This window comes from Pleurodeles waltl, chromosome 2_1 (genome assembly GCF_031143425.1).
Source record: "Pleurodeles waltl isolate 20211129_DDA chromosome 2_1, aPleWal1.hap1.20221129, whole genome shotgun sequence".
Lineage (NCBI taxonomy): Eukaryota > Metazoa > Chordata > Amphibia > Caudata > Salamandridae > Pleurodeles > Pleurodeles waltl.
In genome coordinates, this window is record NC_090438.1 from 905,011,360 (window position 1) to 905,038,742 (window position 27,383).

General features: G+C 42.4%; 1 protein-coding gene across 3 annotated transcripts in view; it reads left to right on the plus strand.

Moving 5' to 3' along the window:
* ZNF236 (zinc finger protein 236) overlaps positions 1–27,383 on the plus strand; it is a 1,086,161-nt gene that overhangs the window by 327,682 nt on the left and 731,096 nt on the right. The gene's annotated exons all lie outside the window — the stretch shown is intronic.

A 27,383-nucleotide genomic window follows, 5' to 3' on the forward strand; every position in this document is an offset into this window, starting at 1 on the left:
TGTTTGGAGCTCACTTCCAAAAATCTACCCTGGAAACACAAACTGTCAGCAGAACATCAACAGTTGCTCAAGGAGGATGTTCAGTCACTTCTCAAAAAACATGCATCCGACCCCATGCCATGAGGTAAAAGCTAGGAGAAGGCTCTTAAAAAACCTGGGAAAAAACAAGGCGAAAGCAGTGAAAATGAGGAAAAGGCTGGGAGAAGGCACACAAAAAAACTGGGAAAAAAGCAAAGAGAAAGCAAAAATGAGGGAGAAGCAAGGAGAGGCCACACAACTTTCGAAAGCAAGGAGTGGACATAAAATAAGGGGTAAATGCAAGAAGATAGCAGTGAAAACGAGGGAAAACTAAGGAAAAGCACACAAACTAAGGTAAAGTGCACAAAAAACGGGGTAAAGAGCAACAAGAAAGTGGGGGAAAAAGCAAGGCAAAAGCAGTGCGAACGAGGAAAAAGCAAGGAAAAGGCACTGAAGACCGTGGAGAAAGTAGTGAAAACAAGGGAATATCAAGGAGAAGGCACTCAAAAAACAAAGGAAAAAACAACGATAAAGTAGTGAAAACGAGGGAAAAGCAAGGAGAAGGGACTCAATACAGGGTAAAAGCAAGGAGAAAGCAGCGAAAATGAGGGAAAAGAAAGCAGTGGGACACACAAAAAACGAGATAAACACAAGGCGCGGGCACACAAAAATGGGGGAAACAGCAAGAAGAAAGCAGTGAAAATGAGGGAAAAGCAAAAGGAAGGCAAACAAAAAACGAGGGAAACAGCAAGAAGAACTTGAAAAAGCAAGGAGACGCCACACAAAAAATGGGGAAAAAGCAAGGAGAAAGCAATGAAAACAGGGGAAAAGCAAGGAGATGGCACTCTAAAAAATGGGGAAAAAGCAAGAAGAAAGCAGTTAAAATGAGGGAAAAGCAAGGAGAGGGCACACAAAAAACATGACAAGGCAAGGAGAAAGCTGCGAAAACTAGGGAAAAGCAGGGAGAAGGCACTCAAATGTGGGAAAAAGCAAAGAGAAAGCAGTGAGAATGAGGAAAAGCAAGGAGAAGGCCACAAAAAACAAGGGAAAACAGCACGGAGAAAACAGTGACAATGAAAAAGCAAGGAGAACACACAAAAAAACGAGGAAAAAGGAAGGAGAAAGCAGTGAGGAGGGAAGAGCAAGGAGAAGGCACACAAAAAACTGGGAAAAAGGAAGGCGAAAGCAGTGAAAACAAGAGAAAAGCATGGAGAGGCCACACAAAAAATGAGGAAAGAAGCAAGGAGAAAGCAATGAAAACAAGGAAATAGAGAGATCGCACTCAAAAAACATGGGGGAAAACAGCGAAAATGAAGGAAAAGCAAGGGGAGGGCACTCATTACAGGAGAAAGCATTTAAAACAAAGGAAAGACAAGGTGCAGACACAAGATGGGGGGAGCAAGGAGATAGCAGTGAAACAAGGGAAAACTAAGAAGGCTCACAAAAAAACAGGCAAAGCAGTGAAAACGAGGGTAACGCAAAGAAGGCACACAAGAAATGGGATACAGCAAGTATAAAGCAGTGAAAGCGAAGGAAAAGCAAAGTGGAGGCACGCAAAAAACGAGGGAAAAAGCAAGGAGAACTCAGTGAGAACGAGGTAAAAGCAAGGAGAGGCACATAAAAAGATGAAAAGGCAAGGAGAAAGCTGCGAAAACTAGGGCAAAGCAGGGAGAAGGCAGTCAAAAAACATGGGAACATGCACAGAGAAAGCAGTGTGAATGAGCAAAAGCAATGAGAAGTCACAAGAAAATGAGGGAAAAGCAAGGCAAAAGCCAGTGAGAAGGAGGGAAAAGCAAGGAGAAGGCACACAAAAACTGAAAAAGCAAGGTAAAGCAGTGAAAACAAAGAAAAAACAAGGAGGAGACTCTCAAAAACAAAGAAAAAAGGAAGGAGAAAGTGAAAATAAGGAAAAAGAAAGGAAAAGGCACACAAAATGTGGGGGGAGAAGCTAGGAGAAAACATGAAAACGAGGGAAAAGCAAGGAGCAGGCACATGAAAAAAAAGGGAAAAAGCAAGGAGAAAGCAGTGAAAACGATGGAAAAGCAAGGAGCGGACACAAAATACATGGGAAAACGTAAGGAAAACGCAGCGAAAACGTGGGTTAAAGGAAGGAGAGGGCACACAAAATATGGGGAAAAAGCAAGGAGAAAGCAGTGAAATTGGAAAAGCAATGAGGCGACACACAAAACGAGGAAAAAGCAAGGAAAAAGTGAGAAAGAAGGAAAAGCAAGGCGAAGGCATACAAAAAACAAAGGAAAAGCAAGGAGGTGGCACTAAAAAAAAAAAAAAAAAAGGAAGGAGAAAGTGAAAAAGAGGAAAAAGCAAGGAGAAAGCACACAATCTGGGGGGAAGAAACTAGGCGAAAACGAGGGCAACGCATGGAGCGGGCACACAAAAAATGGGGCAAGAAGAAAGCAGTGAAAACGAGGGAAAAGCAAGGAGAAGGCACAGAAAAAATGGGGGGAAAAGAAAGGAGAAGACAGGAGCAAGAGTAATGCAGCAGCACGGGGAAAGCAGGGACTTTATTAAAATGTTTTTTTCCTGCAGATTTGCGGATCCACTGTGATTTCGTGCCAAAAATAGAAGGGGAAACAAAAGGTTTTGGTTGGCTGAGCCCAAGTCCCAAGATGGCTTCCAGCACGTCCTGGTTGAAACTTTGCAGACACATTCCTCTTTCTATATTGGCGGATGATGCAAAGTTTTGCTGTGATTCGTCAAGGAGGAGGAAAGATAAAAGGGGGTCCTAAAACGTGGTTGGGCACCAAAGCACATTTCCACTGCCTTTGTACTCACAGGTAGCAGTCAGACGCCCAGATGGATTTCCTTAAAATTTGGTAGGATTGCACAATTTGATGTGCAGAGGATGCTTTCTGGCACTACAGGTCAGTATTATTTACATTAAAAGGCATTTTAACTTGGTGATATGTTATTTCAATAATTTTGCAACATTTTATAGATGTCCTGTGTTACATAATGCTGACAAGTCATTATGTGATTGTCTACTGACATCCTTTACAAAAATTAAAGGCAGCCATGTTTCTTTTAGGTACACCTTGGCTGTGTTCTGTGTTTGCCCTTAGATACAGCTAAGTATTAGGTTTGATATTTTAATCCTGCCTATTACCACTTTATTAAAATGGTAATGAGTAGGGGGGAAAATTTGTATGCATTTCTACATTTTAAAATAAAATGTACGGGTTATGTTAAAAAAAATTCTAAATACACTTTACTACACTATCTCTACAGATATAATGTACTATTTAACCCTTTAAAATCGTCACCAAAAAGTTTACAAAGTACTGGGGTAATAGCCAACATTTAACTCCCTGCATTAAAAATATATTTAAAAAAAGTAACAGTTGCCCCTAAATTCCTGGAAAATATATAGTAAATTATAAATATATTTCTCTAACTATTTTCACGTTTATAAAGTGGTAATAGGTAGGCTTCAACTATAAAACCTAACTAAGTTTCCAACTCAGAACACACTGAAAGTGTGCTGATTACTACATGGCTGCCTTTTAGGTTTTGTAAAGACAGCCATTAGCCAATCACGTACTGCCTCTTTTTATCTGCAAATACTGCAGTATACCGCAAAGTTACAGTGGCAGAATATATTACTAAGTATTTTAACACCTATAATGTTAACACTACTTACACTTTTTACGCCTGCTTCCAAAAATTTGCATTTATATCTCATAATCTAAATTCCTGGCACTATACATCTACATCCGTTCACCCACTTTCACACTGTCTCAATTACCACACTCCACTCTGCCACTCCACTCTAAGCCATTTCACTCGATGCCGCTACAGGAAATGCTGTTCCCCTCTACTCCATTCCATTCCACTGTATGCCACTCCACTCTACGCTATTCCACTCTACACTCTTCCACTCTTCCACTCTACACCACTCCACTCCATGCAAATGTACTATACGCTATTCCACTGTCCAGAACTACATTCTACTCCACAACATTCAACTCTACGCTATTCCAGTGTACGGCACTCCATTCAACCCAACTCCACTCCACTGTACTCCACTCAACTACACTGGATTACACTGAACGATAGTCTATGTCCCTCCACCTTACCTCACTATACTCCATTCTGTAACACTCCACTATACAACTATGTATTTGTGTGAGTCCACAGCGCTGTACTTTACTCTATACCAACATACAACACTGTGCAACATCCTCCGTTGCGCCTCATACTTTACTATACTCCACGCTGAGACACTTCTCCTCTGTACTCAACTACTGCACTTCACTGTATGCCACTCCACTGTATGCTGCTGCTGTATGTCAACTACAACAGTCTATGCTGCTGCACTGAACCATACTGAACCACAGTCTACTCCATGCCAGTCCACTATACAACACTGTAATCCACTCTGTGACAGTCCACTCTGACACTTTTCATCACTCTACAACACTAGTCCACTCCACTGTATATACTCACCCCTACAACTCATTACTCCACAGTATACTATGCCAGTCAACTCTATTCCACTCCAACCCCTCTCTACAACACTTTACTCCACTCTGCGCTATGCCACTCCATTGGACTCCATTTCACTGCATGACACTCTTACACACTGTATGATATTCCACTCTAAACCACTCCAGTCTCCCACACCCTACTCCACTTAATGCAACTCCACTCTGTGCCACGATATCACACTGTACTCCACTCTGACTCTACACTACACTGCACTATACCCTGCTTCATTCAACAAGACTTTCAAACACCCTATGAGGCACCACTCCACTGTACTGTACAAGATGCCTCTACAGTTTGACTGTTTACTCTGCCTTTCTACTATACTGCACTCCACACCATTTTACTGCACAACACGCAGCTCCACTCACACTTTACTCCACTATACTACACAACACTTCACTGATCAACATTACACTGACCGTCAATAGACCCTGTGATTTAAAACACATTTTTACTAAAAAGAAACATTACAGTTGAATAAAAAATGTTAAACCACAATTATTTTTTAGGAAACATTTATTTGTTCTTTCGGTACAAACAAAAATTAAACTACACAAACATGCAATTTATGCACCACCTTTAAATTACTATTATAAATCAAATCAAATCATTAACATTTATAAAGCGCGCTACTCACCCGTGCGGGTCTCAAGGCGCTAGGGGAAAGAGGGGGTTACTGCTGCTCGAAAAGCCAGGTCTTTAGGAGTCTCCGGAAAGCGGAGTGGTCCTGGGTGGTCCTGAGGCTGGTGGGGAGGGAGTTCCATGTCCTGGCCGCCAGGAAGGAGAAAGATCTCCCACCCGCCGTGGAGCGGCGGATGCGAGGGACGGAAGCGAGTGCGAGGCCAGAGGAACGGAGGAGGCGGGTGGGGACGTAGAAGCTGAGGCTTCGGTTGAGGTATTCCAGTCCCTTGTCGTGGAGGGCTTTGTGTGCGTGGGTGAGAAGTCGAAAGGTGATCCTTTTGCTGACTGGGAGCCAATGCAGGTGTCTCAGGTGTGCGGAGATGTGGCTGTTGCGGGGTACGTCGAGGATGAGGCGGGCCGAGGCGTTTTGAATGCGTTGCAGCCGATTTTGGAGTTTGGCTGTGGTTCCAGCGTAGAGGGTGTTGCCGTAGTCCAGGCGGCTCGTGACGAGGGCGTGGGTCACGGTTTTTCTAGTGTCGGCGGGGATCCATCGGAAGATCTTGCGGAGCATGCGGAGGGTGAGGAAGCAGGCGGAGGACACGGCGTTGACTTGCTTGGTCATGGTGAGAAGAGGGTCCAAGATGAAGCCGAGGTTGCGGGCGTGGTCTGTGGGGGCCGGTGCGGTGCCGAGGGCCGTGGGCCACCAGGAGTCGTCCCAGGCGGACGGGGTGTTGCCGAGGATGAGGACTTCAGTTTTTTCAGAGTTCAGCTTTAGGCGGCTGATCCTCATCCAATCTGCGACGTCCTTCATACCCTCTTGTAGGTTGGTCTTGGCGCTGGCGGGGTCCTTAGTGAGGGAGAGTATAAGTTGGGTGTCGTCGGCGTAGGAGGTGATGATGATGTCGTGCTTGCGTACGATGTTGGCGAGGGGGCTCATGTAGACATTGAAGAGTGTTGGGCTGAGTGATGAGCCTTGGGGTACGCCGCAGATGATCTCGGTGGGTACTGAGCGAAACGGAGGGAGGTAAACTCTTTGGGAACGGTTTGAGAGGACGGAGGCGATCCAGTCCAGGGCCTGGCCTTGGATCCCGGTGGAGCGGAGGCGGGTGATTAGGGTGCGGTGACAGACGGTGTCGAAGGCAGCCGAAAGGTCGAGGAGAATGAGGGCGACTGTTTCACCGTTGTCCATCAGGGTTCTGATGTCGTCTGTGACTGAGATGAGGGCGGTTTCCGTGCTGTGGTTGGTTCGGAATCCGGTTTGTGAAGGGTCGAGCAGGTTGTTGTTTTCCAGGAAGGTGGTCAGCTGTTTGTTGACGGTCTTCTCTATTACCTTGGCTGGGAAGGGCAGGAGAGAGAGATGGGGCGGAAGTTTTTCAGGTCGCTCGGGTCAGCCGTAGGTTTCTTTAGTAGGGCGTTGACTTCGGCGTGTTTCCAGCACTCGGGGAAGGTAGCAGAAGAAAAAGAAGAGTTGATGATGGCCTGGAGGTGCGGGGCGATGATGTCGTCGGCTTTGTTAAAGATGAAGTGAGGGCAGGGGTCCGAAGGGGCGCCGGAGTGGATAGAGTTCATGGTGGATTTGGTTTCTTCAGTGTTGATGTGGGTCCAGTTGTTGAGGGTGATGGTCGGGGGTGCGGGCTCGGTGGTGTTTGGTTGGGTCTGGTATATATGTATATATATATATATATACATATACAATTAACTACTGGTGGTCACCAGTATGTAGTTATAGTTAGCACCTAGTTCCTATAGAAAAAGTTTTTTGCTTGCCTATATCTTTGGCACCGCTTGACGAATCTTGACAAAATTTCCCCAGAAATCAACAGTCATGTGAGCTGCTGTCTAGGACCCCTACAGGAATCCTCGTGCCATGAGGAATACTGTGATTGGTTGGGTGTAAACTGTTTAGAAAGTTGCTGCTGCCACGGTCCCGGGAAATGGAAATAGGGGCTCACAGTAATAAAAGGAGGCAGAGTAGGGGTGCTCTGACCCCATGGGGGCATTAAAGGGTGTGTGAGAGCAGAGTTGTTGAGTTTAGAGAAAACCCCTTTTTCTGGCCACGATCACGGAGTCGCGACTCCGTTGCGCCCTTTAGCGCAGCCCCTCTTTGTAAAGTTGTGACAGAGTCATGACTTTGGTCGAACGCCACCCCTCCCCCCCAAAAAAAACACCCCCAGTCAGACACTCATGCTCCCACCCAGAGACCCACTCATACAGCCACCCACAGATCCACTCATACACTCATGCACCAACCTACAGACACACTCAGACACTCATGTACCCACTCACAGACCCACTCAGACACTCATGCAGCCACCCATAGACCCACTCAGACCTTCAGGCACCCACTTTCTCACCCAGACAGACACTCACATTCAGAGACACTGTAGTGAATCTTATCTTGTTTTAATGGGAAGTAGGAGTTAGCTTAGCCTTCTGGTTTGTAGACCTGTGCCCCGTCACCTAGACTTTTACCCTACTTAGCTTGCTCTGTTTTAGCACAGTTATTTAATTGTTTGTTTCCAAGATGGCTGCATTGTTTTTAGTTAGGTCATTGTTTTAGTTTCCTACTATCAGTGCCACTCTGCTAAGGTGTCACTATCAGCGCTAGAGATAGATAAGATGTAGGTATTCACATTAGGTACTTTCCCACTTTTTGCATTCAAGGAATTGTTTATGTAATTGCCACCCCAAGCATGTCTTATTATCTATTGTTTGGGAACAGACCTACGTCAGTGATCTGAGCAGATCTGTATAAATGCACCTCACATAGATAGATGGTCTGAGGGATTCGCTGCTATTGATGCTGTATGAAGTCTTGACGCTGACCCAGTCTTCGTGTCCCTACGAAGTCTGAGCTAGAAACCTCATTCCAAGATAACGAGGGTTGGGGGGGCTCTTCTCATGGACTTGGCATTGGCAGATTAGGTTTAACACACCTATCTCTCTTAAGGTTAGAGATTAGGTTCATCATGCTCGGGTTGTCGCGTAGGCTCTCATTATTCTAATGAGACTACTGGATTTTGAGCAGCAAGATTGTCCACAGTGTGGGAGACTGAGTCTGACCCATGGTGGGTGAAACCTGTCTCTCCAAATCCGGGTTTTGCTCCGGCTAACTAGCAGTGCCTCATCTCTCCCGAAAGGTAGAGATGATTGGGCAGCTGAGCGCATGACATATCATACTTCTCAGGGAAGTCGTGGTCACTCAGGTCGCATCCGGTTCTCTCACTCACAAAGCGGTCTCCTATATAAATGACAATGAAAGCAGTATACGTTTTAAAGACTGGTTTAATAAAACAACTGCATTTTAGATAGCAATGCGTGAGCTGCAATAACCAGAATGACACAACATTATTAAAATGGTGACGATGAGAGTGAAGCATAAGAATAATGCTATCATATTGCCACTAAAGTCGATGGACTATTTTCTATCTGAATCATAACTTGAGCACGGAATGTTAAGCTCTAAGCCTGCCTTTCAAGTTCTCCTGGGAGTACATCAACCCTCATACCTGAGCAAAGGCCTATTATCTGCGTTAGCATCTGCAGCAAAGCATTCAGCATACAGTTGTGGTTCCCTGGCTAGAATCTCCCTCTTGACGTGTAATGGGACTAGGAAGTGTTTTTATAATAACACAGCTAATGTTCTAAGAAAATGTCCCTACGCAAGGATGTGTACTTCCTACAAATATTGGAGACTAAACTTCTACCATGTTCATCAGCAATGTACCAAACAGTTAAATAGAAGAAATTAAAACAAGACCGTAAAACTGGTTATTGTAAAAATAACAATGCGAAGCTGAATAAAATATATCTAGGTCAAGTTGCACAGTTGCCTAGTGTATTAAACTAACGTGCATGGAGCTATTACTAAATTGGCTACACAACACCCTCCCTTTGTTGGTTGAAAGTGGTTCAAGCCAAAACTAAAATTTCTCAACCTAAGATATATATAAAACCCTACTCAATTTTGACAAGTTAAAAGGACACACAAGCCCACTACTTAGCAATTTAAACATGAGCATGTGGCTTATAACCGAATTCAATGATAATGTCAATTTAGAGAAGTTCCAAATTAAGAATGAGTCATGGAAAGTAGGAGATCTTCCACTTCGGCAGATGACAGAACCAGAAAGTCCGTGCCAAAAATGATCGAGAAGCAAGTGTCTTCCATAGCCCCAGTATCAACCAAGGCGGCATCCCATGGAGTGCCCATTGATGAGTTGATTGCAACTTCCTCCAGGAAGGGTAACTCATAATTAGCTTCACGTAGCAAACGCAGCATCAGTGCACATGTCTGGTAATGAACCCTCAGCGAGAACATCAACAGATCAGCATCTATTGCTGGGTGGCGCTGCTGTGAAAGACAAACTTCCAGTGCATGTTCAAAAGAGCACCAAAGGCATCGGAACACAAGCTGCACACAATTCAAAACCGGTCTGAATGACAAAGACCAGTCACACTCCAAATGCTTCAGGAGTGTTGCTCCAAAATGCTGCATCATACGTTCACGACACAGCTTCGCTGATGGGAGCGCCGTCATTTGCCCTTGTTGCGGCGGGACAGCCATTGCGCATAAACAACAGCAACAGCAGAATGCCAGCTAATAAAGCCAAAGTTATTGGAAATCCCCCAAAAACACTACCGAAAATTGAGTGGATAGCTGAAGGTATCTAACCGAATATGGAGTAGAAGGTGTGAACATTACCAGAACCAACAGCTTTGGAAAAATGTGCTATTCCAGTCGTGCTCAACACATTAAATATTCGTCCCACGAGTTCACCAAAGTGTCTCGGAAAGTTTGTATTTAAACGGGACTGTATTTCTGCTGATGACCTTGCCACTTGAAGTGCGTAGGTCTCACGTGCAGATATAAGGGTCACATGCTTTTGAAACAATAAAGCCATGAGTCTACTTAACTTTTCAAAATTCACGTTTGAAGTAGCAATGTAAGGCCAGAAATCAGCTACCTCCTTAAATTTAGTGGGGGGAAACAGTACGTTCCCACAGCATGTAACGACCTTAGAGACCGAAACAACGTAAACTATTCCGGCTCGCATGCTACAACAGTCTTCACTGTTGAGAAGGACGTAGCTGCCGTTTGAAAGCACCTGGAACGTAGGTCTAATCAAGGGGACTGGAACTCCCTTCAGATAACTTGCCAAGTTTGCAGCCGAGGCGTTACACGCCCCATGCAAGGACAGCTGTTTACAAATCATCGAATGGCTGACAGAAGTTTTGCATTCCCTACCGCTAAGAAAGACCTCTCCCATGCCATTGACGCATTTGTACGAGAAGGGAAGCTTCCACACCTCATGGATGTAACTATTTCCCAGCTTTTCATATCTGCCTACCGGAATGTGTTTCAAACAGGAGGTGAATTGTAGTATGGAAATAGGCAGATTAATAACCCGGTGTATTAACCACTCTGCCGACGGTATTTCGGCCACGGTAAAAGGCAACTTTTCAAATTTCTCGATGTTGAGCATAACAGAAGTCGCTTCTTTCTCAGCCATTAGCTGTTGTTGTTGCGTCAAATTAAAAGAAGAAAATATCTCCCTTGCACTGACGTGCTGCCATGGAACGCGATCCGCCTTCAATGTTTGAAGTGTCCAACCCAACTGCATAATGGACCTGATCTGTCTCTGTCCATGGTATAAAGAAGACATATCAGATTGTATAATGTCTATAGCAGAAGAGGCAATGTTGTTAATTGTATATATCCGGTCGGACAAGGTGTTAATCCCATTATCCACAACAGCTAATGCTTTTTTTTGATTCTCCTGATCTATTTGCCTTAACCGGGCAGCAGCATCTTGTTGGGAAAGTTTCCATATTTCATTGTATACTGCATATAAGAAAAGCTTCCTACGTGGTGTTCTGGGGCGTGACAAGAAATCTTGTAAGTCAGTGGTGTTAGACAAGAGACTGAGGTGTTCTTTAACCGCATTTAGTGAGGACGATTTTAGCCACTGTTGGCATAATTTTCCTACACTATGGGGGTCATTCTGACCCTGGCGGTAGACTACCGCCAGGCCAACGACCGTGGATGCACCGCCAACAGGCTGGCGGTGCATCCATGGGCATTCTGACCGCGGCGGTCCCGCCGCGGTCAGAAATGGAAAACCGGCGGTGTCCCGCCGGTTTCCCGCTGCCCTGTGGAATCCTCCATGGCGGCGCTGCAGGCAGCGCCACCATGGGGATTCCGACCCCCTTAACGCCAGCCTGGCTCTGGCGGTTTTGACCGGCAGAACCTGGATGGCGGTAACGGGTGTCGCGGGGCCCCCTAACAGGGCCCCACCAAGATTTTCAGTGTCTGCCAAGCAGACACTGAAAATCACGACGGGTGCAACTGCACCCGTCGCACCCCTTCCACTCCGCCGGCTCCATTCGGAGCCGGCATCCTCATGGAAGGGGGTTTCCCGCTGGGCTGGCGAGCGGCCTTCTGGCGGTCGCCCGCCAGCCCAGCGGGAAAATCAGAATTACCGCAGCGGTCTTTTGACCACGCAGCGGTATTCTGACGGCGGTACTTTGGCGGGCGGCCTCCGCCGCCCGCCAAGGTCAGAATGAGGCCCTATATGTTGTAATGATATCTGCATGTTCTGTAGATATATAGCAAGGGTCTGGCCTACTCGTCCTAAAATCCCCTGAGGAGTTAATAAAACGTTGATGACACCCATTGGTATCTATTGGCCACAATAACCACCCGCCTGGACGTGTCAGTGAAGCATTAACCATACCATTCTGGACCCACTCATCGAGCTCATCTTTAGTTGCATTCTTGTATTTTTGCCATTTGTAAAAGTTTGCAGGGGCGGGTATACTGGGCATGTTTAATTCTCTGATTGTTGCTAAGCCTAAGCAACTCGTTTGTTGCACAGTTTCATTTAAGAAAATCATCTGAACAGGAATAAGACATGCTATAAACAATGTTTCTTTTCCCTTAATTTGACACATTTTTGTTCCCCAGACACTTTTCAGATCAGTTGATTTGGACCAATATTCATAGCCTTCTGTTGATAACCGGGAAACAAAGGATTCCGAATATATAAATTACGTATTAGTCAATAACATTTGTATATCCTTAGTAGGTGGTACCTTAAAGTAACATGACTCAGCATTCTTTTGATTGTGCCCAGAAAAATATGCAAACTTTTCAGTATATGTTTTAGAACTCCCTTGCGGTGGAGTTGGACAATGTTCCCATTGCTTGTAATTAAATACCATTTTAGGACTACTCGCTCTATGTATGAAGTGGTGCCCATAATAATTATAGCAAAACATATCGCCATCATTTTCTTTGAATTGGTAAACATCTTCGTTTTCAAAGACAGTATAATATTGCAATTCTGTCATCATAGAATCAACTGTTTTCACATCCCAATCATCAGATACAATGCCTGGTATTACTATGTCATTCATTGATAATTTGCACACATACGGTATTTGAATAATTTCCGTGGGACCATATATATCAAACATTACTTTGCCCCAAACAATCCCATCAGGAATTGGCACTGCGGAAATGTTCACAAAGGATAAGTCTCTTCGGACTATGTGATGAAAAATGTGGTTTCAAAACCTCCTCCACCTGTTCAACTGTTGATCGTTCAGGAAGAAAATGACCATGTATTAATAAGAAAAAGGTAATAACAAAACCAATCCAAAGTAGAAAGGCTAGGACAGTCAGAGAAAGCCATATATAGTTCCATGGAAAAATGAAATATGTTTCTTTAAGCCAGTTTGTTAGCTTACGTGCACTTGACAAATCAGCTGTCGAAGAGGCGAATGAGTCCGAGAACTCATCGTTGAAGTCGGCAAAATAACCAGATGCAGTTCGTGCAAATGGCGTAGCTGTTGTCAGTGGTGGAGTTGGTGTTTCCTGTGGTGGTAAACTATAGACAGCACCATCCGTTTAGCTTGTAGTCCAGTTGACTTGGTCAAATGTTTCTAAGTTAGTTGATGTTAGTGGAACTAATGCAAGATCATCTTCCACCCTCCCCAAGCTCACAGAGGTATCAGTGTTGGTATAAACAACTTGTTGTGGAACTTCTTCGCCAGTAGTGAGAGGGATTCAGGAACTACTGGATGTTCCTCTTGGTCAGCTGTGCAGGATCGGCCACATGGTGTAATTTGACATTGTCAGTTGAGACAAAACGATTTTCTTTGGTACCTGCCAACAGTGGTAGAATAACAGTTCTGGTACTGTGTATCCCTAGCACAGGGACTGGTGCTCAATAGGAAGGGCCAAATTCCTTTTTCACTGTGACTTTTTCATGTACAAGATCCCCAACTCTGGGAATCCAGCCGGTAGATGTTACTGGCACATCCTTAATTCCTATGGAGGCGGCACTTTTGGAAGAATTATCATCACAGAACTGTTGCAATTCCTGTAAGACAGTGACACGTTCATTTATGTCAAAAGGTGTTTCTGCTGCCTCCACGCCAGGACCATCAAGATCCAGAACATACATTCGAGTTCCGAACAGGCACTCATATGAAGTACATCCCCCCAGGGACCTTCTAGGCAGGTTATTAAGTGCTCTCTGGACTCCATACCGGTGATTAAGCCAACTACGACCTGTACCTAAGACTCTGGCTGTTAAGGATTGCTTTAAATCGCGGTTTAATCGCTCCACGACACTATTTCCCTCTGGATGAAATGGAGATGAGTACTGTAGTTGGACCCCCAACGAAGCCATGGTGTCTCTGAAAGCCCTTGAGGCGAAAGCAGGGCCCTGGTCCGAATGGAAGGCCTCAACTGCATATGTACTGATAAAGACTTGCAAATCTTTAATAACAGTCCGAGCATTGTGGCCACACCCATACAAATCTGGAGCATGAATCAACAGCGACTAATATGTATTTGTATGCACTATCAGGTGATAGGGGACTGCAGTGGTCCAAGTACACACACTGTAACACTTTGTTTGAAATTAAGAGGGGTGTCTGCGGTGGGAGCCTGGCCGTGGAAACTTTGATTTGTTGACAGATGTCACAACAAAGGACATACTGCTTAGTCTCTTTGTAGAGACCTGGCCACCAATAACAGGCCTGGAGGATTGAAATTGTAGCTGCCACACCAGCATGTGCAGATGCCACCCCCTCATGTGCTGCTTTAATCAATTGTGGTCTTATATCTTTGTTAGGGATGTCTTGTACACCTACGCCTGGTATCTTAACTTCAGGGTTCAGCATACTTCCCATATGATTATGATATTTGTTAGGAAATCCTTTAGAATGGGGCATATCATCAGCCATAGCTTTCATGGCAGCCCAAATGTCTGTGTCTGGTTTAGAACTTGAGCGAGTCACTGCAGCTACAGTGGCTATTGCTAATGCCACTGCTGACTTTGCGGCTTCATCAGCCAATGTATTTCCAGCAGCATGTATTCCAATGCGCTGGTGTCCAAGTGTATGTACAACGTGGACATTTGGTAGCGTCTCTTTCAGGTCAGCTACTTTCCCCCACAGTAGTCTGTGTTTAATGGTCTTACCTTTGAAGTCTCTGAACCCATTCCGGCGCCAATAATGCAGGTATTCATTAAAGGACTGGACACAATAAAATGAATCACAAACAATCAACGTAGGCTGTGCCAGGTCCATGTGTTCCAGTGCCATCAGCAGAGCTTTTAGCTCGGCCAATTGTGCTGTACAATCCCCTGGGGTCTGTGTAAAGATATGTAGAGGACAAAATGTATCCCCTTCCATATAGCTACTTACGACTGCGCAAGCAGCAGAATATTGATGTTTAGTTCCAATTGCAGGTTGTGCAGAGCCATCGGTGTACATGACTCTATGATACTGATCAATAGGCAAGGTATTTGCTGGAACTTGATATTCTACTTCATATTGTAGGAATTCCTGAGTTTGTAATTTTGGGTCAAAAATGTAGTCTACGTCAGTGGCTGTTAGAGACGTAGCCCATTGTATCCAACGTGGATGTAATGCTTTTGCGTTCGGAACACTAGCTTTTGTAAGCGCCTCTAGGGCTGGGATTGGAGAAATGACAATAATGTGTTTTAATTGGGCAAGAGGTCTTTCTGTAATAACAGCCATCTTTACGGCGGTGAGAATTTTCTCTGTGGGTGCAAAGCGTTTTTCAGCTGCTGAATACAAATGTGATTTGTGTGCAATTGGGACTGTCTCACCTTCATTAAATGTCCCATAGGTGAACCCGATGGCCCCAGCTATTACCCTGATGACCAAATGTGTTTTGTTGTCCCTTGTGTGTAAATGTTGTGCTGCAAGCATGTCTGTCTGCAATTCTCTAAGGATGTGTGTATGTTCAGTTGTCCAGAATTTACTCTAAAAATCGGGACGTATTAAGTCGTAGTATAAAGGTTTTATGCGTGTAGCATAATCTGGAATGTAGGTTCTGCCAAAATTTAGGAAACCCAATAATGATTGGAGTTTTTTAATTATAATCAGTGGTTGTAACTGTGCGCAGTTTTCTAAGAATTGTGGCGCTAGGCTCTTCCCTTCACTTGACAGCTCATATCCTAGAAACAGGACGCTGAGGAAGGCAATTTTTGTTTTGTTTTTAAGCTAAATTTGTAGCCAAATTCGGCAACCCTACAATAATGCGGGCTACCCATCTTAAATGTTGTAGTAATTCATCATCTGTGAGATATATATCGTCTACACAAGACAATGCTTCAGGGTTGATCTTGTGTAAAATAGCAGTGACACGAGCTGCAAACAGTCCTGGGCTGTTCTTCTACCCCTGAGGAAAACAACAGAATTTTTTCTGAGAGCCTAGCGCGCTAAAGCTTGTTAAGTCTAAAATCTGGCAGAAAAACCCATTGGAAATGTCTAGTGTTGTTTTGTATTTTTTACGCACTATGTTGCTCATTAGTGCAGTGCTATGTGAATTTTGTATAGCATAGGTGCGTGTATGACTATTTAGATGTTTGTAGTCTAAGACTATTCTGTACGAATGGTCTGGCTTAGCTACGGGGAATAAAGGGTTATTCATTGGTAAGACACAGGGTTCAGTCTCACCCTGGTACTCTAACTGTGTGAGTATTTCTCTCACTGGTGCTTTTGCTTCATGTTTTATAGTATACTGCGGTTGTGGCTGCGGTTCACTTTTAATGGGAATTACATAGTAGGGGAGTCTTTATCCCATCCTACGTGATTTCTATATAATGCAGGTGCTTGTGCTAGAGCCCATTTAATGGAATAGGATTCAGCTAGTTCCTCTGGAACAAGGGTCGAGAAGGAAGGCTTAATGACATCTTCTCCATATGGGCAGGTACAGACAAAGTCAGGCGGCCAATCTTGTTCAGCCAACAAGGCATCATACACTTTTACTATTCGATCCCAAAAGATTGCGTCTATTGTGCGTTCAATGTCTCCTTTTAATTGCAGCGTTACTTTGTACACCCTATTGGGCTTGGAGACACGCATGTCCGCCGTTTCTACTTGTACAAAGTCATCAGTTGCTTTCACCTCCAGATGCTCTAGAAGATTCCGGCAAACTATTGTGACCTCTGCAGCGCTGTCTAGCAATGCTAGAGCCCAATTCTTGTTCTTCAAGAGGACCCTCTTCCTGTGTGGCATGTCGGACTGCGACTGCTGCCACTTTTTTCTTTTTAAATTGTTGTTTTTGTTGGGCAGGTTTCTCTTCCTTTTTAACAGAAGCCTCCGAAGAGCGTTGTGATTCCTGTCTCGGTTTCACGTACTCTGTTCTTCGCTCTGATCGCCCACCTCTCTCATTTCTCTTTTCCGATGAGTCCTGTAAGGAACGAGATTGGCGTGTATCAGTATATTGATATCTATCAGGCGTTTTGATATCTCTATTTCTGAGATTATACCTATTCTGTGGGGTCTCCGTATGTAGAGATTCTCCCCTTTCTTTTTTAGGCGTTTCTTGCTTTTTATCCCAGCGTTTCTTATTACCCTCAGGTTGTTGTTTGAGGTGAACTTTATTTGATTTACCCTGGAATTGAGGTTTTTGTGGTCTGGCCCCCAGGCTATCTTGACTGATACTTGAATACGTTTCTGCTATTATTTTCGGTAGCTCTTGTTCTTGATCTTGTTGCAGAACGTCACGAAGCCTCATACGCACTGCAAGTGCGACTGCTTCCCCTTTAAGGTTACTTAAAATGATTGAGGACACTGTGGCAAAATTGCCCATCAATTGCATCCCCAAATCTATGGCCGGGGCAGTCCCATATTCATCTTGAATTTGTTTCAGGACTTCCGGTAAATTGGCAAGTGTCGGTGTACCGTGTGCGGTTGTGTAGAGCGTGGCAAATACCGTACCCCGGGTATTACAGTTTTCTACTGTAGGGACCATCCCAAAGGGGAAGCACATCGTTAATATTCTATGTTTATCCTGAGGTCCCTTATGGGGAAATACTGCCTCCAGTGTATTAATTTTTTGTGCTAACCAAAACGGAGTTCCTTCTCGTTTGGCGGGTACTTTATTCATAATCAAATGTACAGTCGCAGGATTTATACCTGGCGTTAATGCATATGGGTGTGCTGGAGCAGCACGTGCTGGGTTTGTATTTAATGTTTGCATCACAAATTGTACTAATCGTCTATATATTGCTGTTAACTCAATGTATAAGCGGCGAATCTCAACTTCTGCTAAATTTCCAACCGCAGGATGTGGTGTATAGGTGGCCAATAAAGGCCAGGTAGGACCGTCATTACTTAGTGGACCTAACCTTACTGGTAATATTGTATGGGGTAGGGCACCTTCAAGCCAATTATTATGTTCTTGATAAGATAGAGGTATCTCTAAATATGTGTACGCTCTGTATTGTCCAGTCGCGTTCGCAGGGGTATATTGGTGAAATGTATTTGTGTTCTCATCAACTGCTGGAAATGTGACCCAAGAGTAAAAAAAGTTATGTTCTATAAGCTGCTTGGGCGTCCACCACGAACGTGACTGGACCTCCCTGTGCCGTTAGGCCATTTGCTAATAAGTGTGCTGTGAGAGGTTGTCTCATGTTAACAGCTATTTGTACATGTTGGGGATTCGCCATGATAGTAACATTATGAGTTCAGAGAAGTCACGCCAAAATGGGGTTTCCTTTTAAAGTTCAAGCTTGAACAACTGCCAGTTGTAATAGGATTACCTACACAGCTGTGGTGGAAATCCTCAGTACCACGGACGTCTCCGCATACGGCATTGAGGTGTCATTATATATAATGAGACAGAGATACTCCGAAGGGCCCGAAAATTAGAGCCTGACCAAACGTTGGCGGCGCCATGTCGCGTGTGCTCTCATTATTCTAATGAAACTACTGGATTTTGAGCAGCAAGATCGTCCACAGTGTGGGAGACTGACTCTGACCCACGGTGGGTGAAACCTGTCGCTCCAAATCTGGGTTTGCTCTGGCTAACTAGCAGTGCCTCATCTCTCCCGAAGGGTAGAGATGATTGGGCAGCCGAGCGCATGACATATCATACTTCTCAGGGAAGTCGTGGTCACTCCGGTTCTCTCACTCACAATTCAGTTTCATATATAAATGACAATGAAAGCAGTATAAGTTTTAAAGACTGGTTTAATAAAACAACTACATGTTAGATAGCAAAGCGTGAGCTGCAATAACCAGAACGACACAACATAACAATATTAAAATGGTGATGATGAGAGTGAAGCATATTAATAATCCTATCATATTGCCACTAAAGTCGATGGACTATTTTCTATCTGAATCATAAATTGAGCACGGCATGTTAAGCTCTAATCCTGCCTTTCAGGTTCCCCCGGGAGGACATATACCCTCATACCTGAGCAAAGGCCTGTAGTCTGCGTGTAGCATCTGCAGCGAAGCATTAAGTTGTGGTTCCCTGGCTGGAATCTCCCTCTTGACGTGTAATGGGACTAGGAAGTGTTATTATAATAACACAGCTAATGTTCGAAGAAAATGTCCCTATGTAAAGATGTGTATTTTCTACGAATGTTGGAGACTAAACTTCTACCACGTTCACCGGCAATGTACCAAACTGTAGTCTTGACTGAAGCACAAAGTGGCCAAGAATGTGTTGTTTGAGAATACAGTGCTGGGCTAAGCAAAACAGTTAGATAGAAGAAATTAAAACAAGACCGTAAAACTGGTTATTGTAAAAATAACAATGAAAGCTGAATAAAATATATCTAGGTCAAGGTGCACAGCGGTCTAGTGTATTAAACTAACGTGCATGGAGCTATTACTAAAATGGCTACACAACAGGGTATTAGGACATATTTCATATCTCATTACATTTTATATCATTGCAAGATGGTGGGGGTCTTTGTACTAATGACTCTCGTTTTCACAATTCTGTTTCTTGCATTGTTCATTATCCTAATCATTGGAGTCCATGCAACTTATCGTAAATTGCTGTTTTGTTAATAAAACCTATTTAAAACTTTACTGCATCTCCTCCATTGCCTGTGTTTGATTGAGGCATGTTGTTCATTTGAGAAAGGGGTCATCTCCATTTAATCACAACACTCCCTGAGATATGGCACTCTTGAATCCATGCATAAAGCCTGCCACAAATCACCTTTTACTGACTGGGTTTTTGGTGAGGTGCTGCTTGTGAGCCTGGAGGATTGGGATGACAGTTGCAACTTGTTGTATGACTGGCATAGTACAAACATTAGTAATGTCATCCTTAAACTGGCAGTCTTGCCTAGAGAAAGAGTCAAACTACGACAACACCTATTCGCACATGTAGAGAGACTGTTCGGGCTTGTGCAGCATGGGGTTGGCTGTTATAGGGGTTGGCCTACTCTGGCTTGACCGCAGGCCAGGTCCTGCGGCCAACCGCAGCCATGCGTGAAGGTGGTTGGATTAACGTGGAGTAATGAAACTTATGTTACATTAAAAAACCTTGAAAATTCACTGAAAAAAACAAAGGTTATAGGAACGTTAAAGTTAGGAAATAGAATTTCAAAAAACATTGAAATTCACTTTAAAAAAACAAAGGTTACAGGGAAGTCATAGTTAAGCTCTGAATTTACTTGTACAAAACCATACAACTTCAACAGTTATAGTTACCTCAAGTATTTATAACTTGCACCCTAAGGTAGTTATAACTTGCACACTCGCCATGCACTGCTAATTACCCTACAAATTTCAACAATCATGACATCTTTGATAACATCACTGATATTGGCAGTGTTATATTTGCAGTAAAACTATTGATCGGATAACTGTGCATGGCGGGGGCACGAGTTATAGTTATTGAAAGAACTCTAACTCTAAGTACTGAATTTCTATAGCTTTGTACAAGTAAGTTTATATATATGTATTCACTGAAAAAAACAAAGGTTACAGGGATGTTATAGAATTTAAAAAACATAGAAATTCACTTTAAAAAAAACAAAAGGTTACAGGGAAGTTATATTTAGGTTCACATTTTAAATGTACAAAACAATAGAAATTCACCAGTTAGAGTTACCTCAAGTAACTGTAACTCGTGCCCTAAGGTAACTATAATTCGCGTCCCCGCCACGCACATTTTATATTGCCAAACATTTTACTGCAAGTATTACATTGATACTATGCTATGAAAGATGTTGTGATTGCCGTACTTTGTGCGGTAATTTGCAGTACGTGGCAAGGGCGCAGGTTATAGTTACTTTAGGGCACGAGTTATAGTTACTTAAGGAATTCTAACTATAACTGGTGAATTTGTATGGTTTTATATGTTTAAAATGTGAGCCTAACTATAACTTCTCTGTTACCTTTGTTTGTTTTTTTAAGTGAATTTCTATGTTTTTAAAAAAATCTGTTTTGTAACTATAATGTCCCTGTAATCTTTGGCTTTTTCAGTGAATTTCTATGTTTTTTTTAACTTATAAGAATTTTAATTACTATATGTAAAACAAACCACCGCTGCAGCGGTTGGCCAAAGGGCCAGGCCAGAAGCCAACCCCCTATAAGCACCCAACCGTGCACGTCCTTCACCCATGCGCAGGGGAGGTTGCCCGCAAGACCTGGCCTACAGCCAGACCCTGCGGCCAACACCCCCCAACCACCCGAACCCGCACTGTTCACAGCACTTGTGCACAGCTGGAGTTAGCAGCAGGTTCTCTGGGTGTGGGAGTAGGTGCGAGAGGGTGTATCTGGGCGTGAGAGTGTCTGTCAGATTGCCTGTCTGGGTGTGAGTGCGTGTACATCAGTGTTTCAGTGGATGCATCAGTCTGTGCACGGGTATGTGAGTGGCTGCATTAGGGTGTCAGTGGGTCTGTGAGTGGGTGCATGAGTGTCTGAGTGGGTCTGTGTGGCGGCGCCTTCACCATGCACAGCTAATTACGCCACATATTATATCATTTATGAGATCTTGTATGGCATCTTTGATATTATCAATGCAACATTTGCAATAAAATTATTGTTAAGAAAGCTGTGCATAGCAAGGGCGCAGGTTAGTTACCTTCGGGGGAGAGTTATAATTACTTGAAAGAATTCCAACTAGAACTGTTGAATTTCTATGGTTTTGTATGAGGAATTTCATATCCTAACTATAACCTCCCTGTGACCTTTGGTTTTTCCAGTGATATATATGTTTCACTCACCTTATATATATTTACCTTGTGTTGTAAAGGCATGTGCTGTAAACGCATGTTTTGTAATGTGATACAACTATTTTAGATATGTGCCATTTTTTAAGTCTTCTCGGAACACGCATTGTAGTATCTAAATCATTTGTCCTGTTTTATAATTGGGGATAGGAAGATGTTTGTCCTTCATAACTTTAGAAAACATAACGAGGGCCAGTTAAAGTCTCATTAATTTTACACTTTGCACTTAGTTTGGATTGAATACTATTCCGATGAGATGGATGATTAGTCTTCATGTGACTCAAAATAACTGGATAATTATGAACTCATACTGAATGGGTGTCGAAATGCCAAGCAGATGCAAAAGACTTCTTCATGCTAATGTCCAAGTCATTTACTCTGACTCTGACTGTTTGATCTAAAATGGTGGTCTGATCCACTTTGAACACAACATGCATAGAAACACACACAGCATTTTGTACTGGCAGTATTCCATGTCTTCAGCTGTAAGTTAAGGTACTATTTAGTGTATCACGTTTACCACTGTATTATGAAACTTCTTTCCTGCGGTGTAATTTGTACGAAGAATGATTGTGCATATTCGTTGTGGTATTTTTGTAGTGGTGGTGATATGTTCTGTTGTTTGTTTTGTGCTGATGTCATTCTGTAAAGCACTGTAATTGTAATAGTATTTATATAGCGTGACTACCCCTGATGAGGTATCAAAGCACTTTTTCGGCGAGTAGCAAGCTACTACGGAACCCAAAAGGAATTAGTGGTGGATTGTATAGGGAAATATGAGTACAGTATTAGTATTATTATGAGTTAATTTGAGCAGAGCATATGTGAGTTTGTTAGTTGGACTGACTAAAGTAATGGAGGGATAGAGGAGGGAAGAATCCAGAAGTGTTAATTGGGAGTTTATAGTAATAGGATGAGGCTTGGGATGAGTAAAGGAGAGGTGGAGGACGGAAGAGTCTGTGGAAACGGTTAAGGATATCATAGTAACAGGAGTGGTTTTGGATGAGTCAAAGGTGAGATAGATGAGGGAGAATTTAGTAGGGTTGTTTGGGAGATCATGGTAGTAAAATGAGGTTTGGGTGAGCTAGATGTGGTAGAGGAGGGAAGAGCTTAGACAGGGTTATTTTGAAGATGAAAGCAGTAGAATGGATTTGGGATGAGTCAGAGTGGGGATGGAGGATATATTGATAGAGCCATAGGGTGATGGGGGACAGAGTAAAGCTTGAAAGACAGTAAATTTATATTTATATATATATATATATATAATATTGCATATTTTTATTGTACTTTTTCTTTTCTTTTTTTAAACTTTAACTTAATTGTTTATAATTTGAATTTTATTTATAGATTTTATTTTATTTATTTTTATTTAATTTTCCTCTAGTACAGTAGGACTAGAGTAATAGATATGTAAACACATAGTAAGGGAATATATGTGCAAGGAATATAATAATAGGTATAATAATATGAGAAGAAAAGTAGTATTGTATAAACAGACTTTCAAGATTTGTAATATTTGAAGTTAATTAATAAGTGTACTTTTCTAACATGCATTTACCTTTCCTCAATTTTAGAATAGCGAAGTACTTATGATAATAAAACATGTGATCAATGTTAAATAAAAACGAAAGCAGGGATTCATAAGTATCTAATATAACAACTTATCTAGGAGCTATGCAATGACCTATGAATATATATAGAATAATATATATATATATATATATATATATATATATATATATATATATATATATATATATATGTATATACAGATACACATGCACAAACATACGTATATATTTACATAACCGTGATTAAATATACATTTGTTAAACAGGCTTAAAGAGTATTTGTATAATTTATTATGACATAGAAACAATCCATATTTCTTAAAGAACTATACATATATATACACATAATCCGATTATAAATATTTATCGGCTTATGCAGTCCTTTGTTGTTTGGATATGGTGGTTATGAAGAAAAGAGCCAACTCTTGAGAAGTCTTCTGAAGGCAAGATATTCGTCCGTGGATCTTATATTTGGGGGTAATGAATTCCATAGTTTGGCTGCTTGGACGGAGAAGGGTGTACCACCTATTGTCTTTTTCTTGTATGGTTATGTTCTAAGGCATGGTGCCAATCTTGAGCGGAGGTTTCTCTGTTGAATGTATTTGATATTGTGTTTCTGATAAAAAGTGGTCCTGTTCCATGTATAGCTTTGTGGGAGATACAAAGCAACTTGAAGGTGGTTCTTCTGGCAACAGGTAACCAGTGTAGTGCTCTCAAGCTGTGACTTTGTGGCGGTGATTTGTCAGGTCCCTTACTTATGGGGGTCCGTTATACAGCAGCAGAATGTTAGCACGTGCTGCTCACTCGCAGGCACAGCCACCACAATGCTGAATTCAGTTTCTAGCTGAGGCTGAACATGTAGGTGAGGGTTAGGGATTGGGACGCCAGAGAGTAGATTCTGTGTGAAAGGTGCTTATCACTCTGAGTTCTTCTTGACTCCGTATCAGAGGTAAATAGCACCACGGACTCCATTTTGGATTAGAGGGTGTTGGTTCCGGGGCTCTAGTTTTAACAGAGAAGAGATTCATATTTTTACCAATCAGCAGCAGCATCACAGGTTTTGCAAGATTGTATTGAATGTGTTTCTGCTATGTCCCCTAGCAGACACCAATGCCAAGTCCTGAACTCTTGATCGAAATATTCATAAGTTCAACTTGCTTTGTCCCTTACTAATTTAACTTCATGGAGTAATCAGACTTGTACAGGTTCTTTTATCAAAAAGCACGACAAATCTGCCGAAAATTGATGAGGGGTCGAACAATCTGTCCTTTATTCAACCACTCAACCAGGTTTTTTTTTTTAAAATGTTGAATCTTTCCCGTTCTCGGTGTCCTCTCTCATCTCAGGATAGAAACTTCAATAGATATTGGTTCCTCAGAGGAATCTCGTTCACTGCTTGCAAGATAAACCTTAACTGTGCTTGCCCTGTGTTCCTTAGCTTCACCTCTTCTGGAAAGCATGTTGACGAGTAGTTTGGAAACTGGCTCATTCTCCTTTACTAGAGCTGCCCTGCCCTAAAGCTGCCAATATCTCATGGTAACTCCCTAAAGCCTGCAGTATCCACGCCAGCAGGGTCATAGTGGTGGTAAGCTTCCTGGATCTTGGGTTAAAGTGTGTGGAGTGCCCCTCAAACCGAGTTTGTGATTACCTGTAGCCATGGGAGGTCATCACCTGTCTGTTTGTTGTGGGACAGACTAAATGCTGTGGTATTTTTTTGTACCTATCTTTGGTGTGAAGAGCAGGGTCTTAAAAAGCTCCTTACAGACCTATCCCCATAAATGTTCTCCTACCCTTGGGTTTGTGAGGAAACATGTGGTGGAATGAACATTCCTGAAGAAGGTCACGAATGTGAGCTTCTGTTTCCCAACAGGGTTCTTTGGGATCAAAATCCCACCAATCTATTAAATAGCAGAGTTGGCCCTTCCAAAATCGAGAATCCACAGTCTTTTACAAATTGTATCCTATGCCTTGCACTGCTGAAGTAGAGGTGGATGCCGTTGAACGGAGCATGGGTTGAGCCTAAATTAAATTAAAGAATGGAAAGAGTTGCTTATTGGGAGTCAGTTGCAATTATACTTCGGTTGGTCATATATTCTTTTCTATTGGGAATGTTCCTATATTTAAAAGGACTTAAATTTAGTTGGACCTTTAACAATCAAATAGGTTAAGAATCACACTTCTTCTCAAATTAAGAAGCAGCAGGATGTTGGTAGTGATCTGCCTGTTTCCTATAGATCTCCTGAGCCTTGAGAAAGTTATTTTTGGTGCGACATATGGTAGTTTGAGATGCCATCTTTTATGTGCTTTAGGGCAAGAAGGGTCAGTATGTGGTAATGCTGGTAGACTAGCAGGATGGCACGCACACAACATTAAAAGGGAGCAAATTCTGATGGAACATGTTTTGCCTTGTTGTAAAACACTATAGTACATATAACATCTATCCAAGACCCACCAAACTGTGAGAGATAGCAGCACAGGTATTGCTCTATTGACTGACTGGTCTATACAGATTGACTGTCTTTCTGTGGGTGCCAGCATGCAGAAAGGTTTACTGAAATGTCAAACATATCACAAAATGCTTTACAAAATTTAGAATTAAATTGGGACCCACGATCTGGCACAATACTAGTGGAGAGAACATGAATATGTACAATATTGCCTAGAATTTAGAAGTGATTATTTTCGATAGGATAATCTGCAACTTCCACAAGTGTTACACCCACAGACAGACTGTAAATTAACCTAAAAGTCCATGGTAATTGGATCACAGCCATTGTTACATGCGCAGTGCTTGTTTTTTTTTTAATGAATTAGTGTAATCTAAATACAGATGGAGCAGTGACCAACTACGTTTTTAACATTCTGAACTAATGTGGACCACTAGAAATCGCTTTGAACTAGTTTTGCAGTTTTTACTATTCCAAAGCACCCATTTTCTTGTACATTCTTGATTGGTATATGAATTAAATTTCCTTCATAAGGAGTTTTCGTTCTGAAATTCTTGTGTGAATGTCAGTTTAGCCCAACCTTGTAAGTCATGATGTGGCACTTGCCGGATCAAGGTGTTAAACTCTTCATCATTGCTTGTTGCCAGGACAAAGTGTTCCATAAAAACATGTTTTTGAGTAGTTATGCAGTACAATTTAACAAGTTCTAATTTAAGGCACAGGCTACACATTGGTTTGTGCTAATTAGTGCCTTGAAAAGTTGAAGATCTGTAGCTGTGGAGTGTTAGCAGCTTTGACAGCAGTTTCTGTTTTGTATTGTTACTTTAAAGGGATGTGATGTTTATTGGCTAGAACTGGAGCAGCATTTGCATGAAGTCTGTAGATGGAGCATCATAACATATACAGAATGCAGTAATATAATGGAACATAGTAAAGTAACAAAAACAAATGCTTAACAATGTACAACAAAACAAGATCAACAAACATTGATATCCCTTAATCCTCTCTTTTGTTCAACCACCCATTCCTGTTACATTTTTATAAATTCATTATTTTATTTTCATTTGTTAGGAACGCCTTGCAGCTGCGATTTGCCACCTTCCACTCCTTTGTGAAAATACACGATTTCATGCACACTTTATTGATTTGTTGTTTCATTTATTTACTGATCCAAGATGGATGTCCGCTGTTTTGGAACTTTACATCTAAAAATAAATGGTTGCCATATCATGACGTGTGCACATACAAGCGTAGTGAGTTATGCATGAATATGCCAGATCATAGTGTCGATGCTGACCAGCATCAAAAAACATTGGCTCTGCATTGGTAGAGCCAAAATGTGGGACTTATTGACTTTGCAAATGTTTCTTTTCTCTTCACCATTTCAGTATATAGTCTTGATTGTACCGAGAACTGAAAGTGTGTCTGCCTACATGGGAGCATGAATGAACTTTGGTTCCATGTCAGTAATTTGGTTTCCAACTTTTTTGTGAAAGCAGTTTCAGGTTTCAACACTGATCAGATACCAACATCCCATGAGAGTGACCAAATACAGGACACATAACTTGTATCTTGTTTCTGCTAAGAATGTCTGTCATTGTTCTTATCTTAATCTTTATTTTGCTGTACCTATAGACCGTCTAAAAAAAAATTAATACGTTGTTGGTTGCTTGCAGCTTTTAATCCCA